Below are 7,358 nucleotides of genomic sequence, written 5' to 3'. Positions count from 1 at the left end.
GATAAGACACCCCTAACACCCATTGGGGTAGTGGTGTTTTGTTAAGATACAGCCTGCTGTGCTTTCAAATGGCTTTTACTGCAGTGGAGTTGCCATGGTAACAGCTTCACAGTACTCCACAAAGAGGCTCCCTTTGGTAAGGGGGAAAATTCAATATTAGAAATTAAAGTCCGGTCATTTTCAATAAGGCTTTGATTATTCTAAACGCCTGTAAATGAAATTCCTTTGATTTGACACTATGCATATAATTCATTCCTTTTCCTGTCTAATACAGGATTGGGATAAATAAATACCCAGGCAACTCCAGGTTATCAGCTAGTCTTTAATAAAGCATCAAAATAGAACTATGGGTATAATCTGAGATGATGTGGGGTTAAACATTTTAAAGCACTGCCGACAAATTCAGCTCCTTCCCATCTCATTCTACCTTATCCTGGAATATTGCTTTTAGACACTTCATTTTATCTGTTTTTGGTCAGTTTTATACGTTCATTTAAGGCCATGATAGCGAACCTATGGCACACATGCCACAGGTGGCACCCAGAGTCCACTCTGCAGGCATGCAAGCTGTTGCCCCAGCTCAGCTCCACCGCGCATGTGTGCGCATGCCTCCTGCCAGCCTGCTGGATTTCTGGTCTCTGCCACACATATGCAGGGTGGGGGCGCATGTAGGAGATGTGCGGGGAGCAGGGAGTCATGCGCACTTTGTATTATGGGTGCATGTGCACAGGCTCTTTCAACATGCAAGAATAAAAAAGTTAGCCATCACTGACCTAAGATATTGCAGAGGCCAGGCTTACCATTCTTTCCATGCTATGTTACAAACTATTACATTTTTTTAAAAAAAATGTAAAATTAACTAACCATGGCAGCTACAGTTTGCTGAAACCAAGTTGCGTGATTCATAGGTTCCTCTTCTCTGTGTGCCTTAGTATAAGGAGAGAAGTTAACTTTTTCCTAGTTGCTTAATTTCCACCGACCATAGTAGATTGTTAGCTGTTACAGTAAGCTGCGTCATCACATTGCCATATTTCATGTGGCTCTAGACTAAGACACACTTCAGGGATGATATAAATCTATACATTAGAGGGGGAATTTCTGCGTATTAAGAAAGACAACCTTAACAAAAAGAAGAAAAGACTATCTCAGCGTGTATTTTTAATAGATTAAGAAACATATCCAAATGTGTTGCCTTCTATACATAATCTAACGTGATCCAGTTCGTGGGAGTAGAGAAAACAGCTCTACTCGTGGAATTACACACAGTCTCATATTCCATTACTAGCAATACATTATTTTAAAAATAATCAAATTTTTCGACTGTATGTATAAAATATATAGTAAATTACAAATGTAAAGTGCCTTTTGCCATCTATCCATCAGTGGTGGGTTCCTACTGGTTCAGACTGGTTCGGCCGAACTGGTAGTGGTTTGGCAGCCTGGATCGCTGAAACCCACAGCGACCCAGGCCTGCCAGGTGCCCGAACTGGTTCTCCCGGCCCTGCCATCTTGTTTTTGGCTTCTGCACAGAAGCATTTTTATAGTTCTGCGCATGCGCGTGTGGTGCACATCAAGTGCACATGCTGCGTGACCAAGAGCAAACCACCAGTAGCAGCTGCCAGAATCCACCCCTAGTTAAAACTAATCCAATTCTTTATTCTTTCTTTTTGCTTTGTATAGCAAATTACATTTCAGTATATCTGTGCAGAAATGATAAAGAATAAAGCCATTTTTTTGTAAATCAAATGAAATTAACAGCTAAGAAATAAGACAGCTGCAAAATGCTATTGTAACACATTCACATTTGATCCAATATCATTTCCTGCTTTGAATTAAGTACTTACTTAGTTCATTTTATTCCCATATTTATACAGTGTCTTGAAAGTTCAGAATTTTGATTCAAGAAGAGCTTTGAATTAGAGTCTTCCCTCATTATAAATTTAATACTCAGTATTTTTATAACATGTAAAAAAACTTAAGTTAATATTCTAAACTGCAATTCGAAGTTGACCACCTTTGTTATTGTCAATCATAGCCTTTGTGGAAAGGTGAAAGTATGAGTCAAGTATCATGAGGGTTTTATTATTACAGTAAATAAGTATTACTTCCTCTTGAACTGGGAACCATGTAAAAGTACAGTAAATAAGGAAATACTGAAACCTTCTATTGCATTCCAAACCAATGAAGCATATGCAAAACTCTCACCTGTGGTCTAGGATGTAATAGTAGGATTTAAGACTATCCGACTATATTTTCAATGACATATTTGATATTGATAAATACTTTTGAAGACAACTATACAACATTATTGTAAAATTAAATTAGGCATGGGAACTTGACCTACTCACAATGCATTTAAGCATTTTTTTTATCCTGCAGTCACAAAAGTTTGATAATCGAAAGAGTTAAGAATATGCATACATTCCTAATTGCAATGATGAAAACATAAGCTTCACTTTTCTACTATATCATCGCATCACAAACAAGAACCTAAATGTGGTAATGGGGTTGTGATATGACACGTTTTGTTGTTTGCCCATATCCCCAGTGTATATCCAAGGAAACATGATTTTTCATACAAATATACAACCTTTAGGTTTCACACATACAGATATGCACAGTCAAAATAGCTAGATCTAGTCACTAGATCTAGTGGCAGGTCTTTAGAGGAATTAACATGTATCATCAAGATTTCTGATTCTCAAGGTAGCAACAGAATGATTCATTCCATACTCATCCCTCACTAAAATGATAGTAGTCACTTAAGAAAACTTCAGGCGGGAAGTATTTATGGGTGGAAGAACTAAACTCCCTTTACCACTGAAACTAAAACATTCCTAAATTCTTTAATCCCATGTTCATGTTTTGCCTACCAGAATTCCTGCATTTGAATGCTCTGTTAAAGTCAATCTTGCAACTTTAAAGTTATTGAGTCATATACTTCCTATTAAGCAGTAAATCTCATACATAAGTATTAGAGACTATGCGTAATTGAAGAATCTACAGTTATGAGAAAAAATATTTTTTTATTTTTTAACAACGTATGTGAGCATATCAATATTTCTATCCTCATTCAATGGTATATTAAGATGATCTTGTAAAAAACTATGAAAACTTGATTTTTTTATATATTTTTTTAAACATTAACAAATATGATGTTTCCTTGTGTGAGAAAAACTAAATTTAGTATCTGGTATTGCCTCCTTTAGCAAAAACAATCTCAAGCAAACATTTCTTATAGCTATCAGTTTTTGACATCAACTAGGCAGATTTTTTTTTCCTGTTCCATGCATATTTTCCCCAGCTGTGCAATGTTTGTGGGCTTTTTTCCTTTTTTGGTTAGGTTTTGAATACCTAGCCTTTTCCAGATCACTCTACAGCATCTTGATGGACTTTGATTTGGCCATTTCAGAACCTCAATTTCTCTTTTCCCCTGTTTTTCAGCCATTCCTTTGTAGATTTGTTGGAATGTTTAGAGTCATTGTCATGTTGCAAAGTCCACTTTCAGTTGAGTTTCAGTTGTCTCACATTATCCTCAAGCATCTTTGATACAATGAACGATTGTACCAAGGATGCTGTCTTTGATTTTCTCAAAACAGCCCTTCTGGCATTGTGAATTCTACCATCAACAGCACTTTGCTCCAGAAGCCCTAGATGTTCCTGAGCAAACTTTATCTTGCCCTGATGTTATTTATGAACGTAAAGGTTCCATCCATAGATCTAATTTGTACAGTTTTTTAAAATTGTAGACTGCGATTTTGTCACCAATAATGGTAAGAACTGCCTTTTGTTTACAGGATGAAATTCTGGTTTTCTTAAATACTTTTTTCAACAACTTGCATTCTGCTTAGGTTGAACTTCCAGGAATAGCCTGGGTTGACCAAGTTGACAGTTGTTTGAAAGCTCCGCTGGTAGATGATCTTCTTGACAGTGGAATGCTCGATGTTCAATAGTTTTGTGATCTTATTAAATCCCTTTCCAGACTGATAGGCATCTGTAATCTTCTTTCAGTGAACTCTTTTGTTCTAGGCATTGTGATACCACCCACTTCAGCAACAAAGAGAAAATTAAACTAAATGGGGTTTAAATGATAGTTTCTTGCCAGATCCTCTATGACAATGTTCTAATCATCCGAACATGATCTGCTGCATTTGATTCTAATTTTAGGTGTTGAACTAGTGATAAATAGCATGCTTATTTTTGCATCTATGGTTATTTAAATTACAAAGATTACAAGATGTAAATAGTTCATATATGTTACTACCTCATCAGACTAGCACTGATGATGCTACCTAGTTTGGGTAATGAAACATCTGCAAGAAAACAAGCAAGCTCAGAGAGCACCAAGGACCACACATATTTGTTATATATCCCCTTTATCAATATTGTTGAAATGAAGATCAAATACTGGTAGTACTCAGGCTATGACAACCTTTTCAGCAACTTTTCAAAATTATGATGGTGCAGAACAAGTTGTGCTAGTCAGTTGACTGCAATTCTGGAACTTTGCACCATAATCACATGATCACTATTTGTAACCTTCCCTGTCAGCTTTTCATAAGCAAAGTCAATGGGAAAAACCAGTATAGAAGGTTACTGTCACTGTCCTAAGCCATTTTTTTTCTGAGAAGCCCTGCTACATACCATAGAACACAGTGATGTTGTACTCAATAGCAATCTCTTGCCTGCACTCTTTAGTACATGCTCACCTGCAGCAGCCAACAGTCCGCTGGATCTGTGTGAATTGCCATCACTATGGCCAGATGATGTGGTCACGTGACTTGCACTTTACAATCATATCACTTAGCAATAGAAATTCTAGTCCTAATTGTTGTCATAACCTAAGGACTATAGTTAGTTTTCTCTTAACAACCAAACTTGGGTCTGGAGTCTCAGACACTGAGCAAAAATGCTATTGATAGATGTCACAGGAGTGCTCACATGACTGGTACACTCAACAACTTTAATCATAGCATCCCCGGTTATGGTCCTTAAGCAATTGTGTGAGTCATTAAACGGGTGAAGTCCCAGGTAAGGTGCTTTGGGCAGGAACTCCTGGAAGGCTCCACTTAGGACCTAAAAAACCCCAAATCCAAGCAGGATTTTCAGCCCGAGAGACACTCACATGTGGCTTGCACCAGGCCTTCCAGGACCTCCTCAGCCTGGAATGGAACAACTTGCGGCAGCCAACTTGCCATGGCCATCTTACAATGGTCAGTTTGCCACAATCAACTCACCATGGGAAACCTCACCATGGCCACCTCACCATAGGACTTGTCACAGGACAATTCAACAATTCAGCTTAATTATTTAAAATAATTAAAACATTTCATTTGTTATTTGTCCTTCCTTTGGCATCCTTTCTTTAATGACTCTATTCCCCCATATCTTCAATACTAGTGTAACTCTTGTCCCGCAGTGAGTTGGCGGGGGCAAATCATTGCTCTGCTCAGAGCTAAAAATCCTGCTTGGATTTTGTCTCTCTCTTGTCTCTATGGGCTGGTTGAAAAAGCTGTGTTCTGAAGGGTGTAAATTCCCCTCCACGGGCTGAAAGGCACTCCTTCAGTTGGGTGGATTGATTTAAACTCAATTTCTGCATTTTTCTCAACTTTTCTCCATGCACAGAAGTGAACTCCTCCTGTAGGGTGCAGAGACAAAGCTTAACTGAATTAATTGTCAGGCTTGGAATGTTAAATTTCCATGCGGGTCTCATTTTGTTCCTGTTATTGTCAGCAGAATAATTCACCATTATGCTGCAAACTTAATTCATGTTAAGCCTGTGCAAAGGATTTTGGAAGAGATGCTTTGGAAAGTATAGATTAAAAAACTTAAAAGTAACATTTTGGGGAAAACTTGTGCAGGTGCTTCACAAACTATCGCAGCTGCTTCTGCATAAATGCATGCATAGCTGCTTTACTGCATCTCAGATATATATTGTCTGTGCACCTATATACCACTATATAGGTCTAAAACTACTTTTGCACAAATACTAATCCTCCAAATAAAAATAAGATGACTTAATTTACCTTCGTGTTTAAAATGAAGCTAACATATTAATTTGTTAATATTCCCTTCCCTTGGTATCCAATTACAATCAGCCAGTATTTTGTAGTAACCTTCCTCTAGAGTGGGGAGGGAATAGAGATTTTACAGTATCCTTCCCCTGCCATGCCCACCAAGCCACAACTACCAAGCCACACCCACAGAACTGGGAGTAAAAATGTTTGAATCCCACCACTGATGAATATGTGAGAAATGATAAACAGATTATTCCAACAGGATACAAATTGAATAGTGTATTATTTTAAATAAATATCAAGCAAGTCTGACCGGCCTATCAGCCATGTTTAAATCAAAATAAATTAGAAGATAATATTCAAAATTAAAGCCAGGTTTTTTCTTAAAAAAAGTTTATTCAAAATTACACTGATTCCTTATTGGCAAAAGATAAATATGACATATATAAAACCTTGTTGTTTCCCACCCAATTTAACTTTAAGTAAAGCTCTTTCTCTGCTATTTTAAAATAAATCTGATATTTTTGATGGTTTGTGAATGGAATATTTGATTGCGTTATAAAGCTGTAAAGAGGGATTACAGTACAATACAATTTTTGTATTCATTTTCTAGCTCAAAATAGCACGAAACTCTGCTACTGATATCTGGCAGTCATAGTTGAAAAGTGATTCAAGGTGCTACAGAAAAATATTTTGGTCATGTATGCAACTAGTTTTATAGACTGCCTGTAACTCATACAGATTATAAAGTTTTAAATCTGCTGTTAACACTTGTTACAAGTTTACCCTGATGAACTGCTTTGTGTCAGAGAATGATCTTGCTTAATGAATGAACAAGGAAAGTACAAATATTGTGATCATGATGATGATGATGTTCATCCACCGTGTTTGAAGAGGAGCTTGACATCTAACAGGTTGTGGGCTGTCCATGATGTGTCCGCAGGTGGCTGGTAAGGCCTATATGGGTATAGAATGTTCTGCCACATGTCAGGCAGACATGTGGACACCATTGTTACAGCATTTGCAGCTCTGGCTGCTTTGCGGAGTGCTCACTTCTCCTGTGTTATGGTTGTTCTTCTGTCCTCAGATGTCTGGCAGCCTTGGTGGATCAGCGTGTGCCATGTTGATCGATCTTGTGCCAGGGTTTCCCAGGAGGTGGTGTTGATATCCAGGGACTTGAAGGAGGCTTTCAACATGTCTTTGTATTGCTTCCATTGTCCCCCATGTGATTGCTTTCCTTGAGACAGCCCACCATAGAGGAGCTGTTTAGGGATGCGATGGTCTGGAATCCTTGCAACATGGCCTGCCCAGGGTGTCTGGGCTTTCATCAGCAGGGTGTGA

The sequence above is a fragment of the Thamnophis elegans genome, chromosome 6 (genome assembly GCF_009769535.1).
Source record: "Thamnophis elegans isolate rThaEle1 chromosome 6, rThaEle1.pri, whole genome shotgun sequence".
Taxonomy (NCBI): Eukaryota; Metazoa; Chordata; class Lepidosauria; order Squamata; family Colubridae; genus Thamnophis; species Thamnophis elegans.
The sequence above is the reverse complement of the archived record's forward strand: the minus strand, read 5'-3'. Positions refer to the sequence as shown.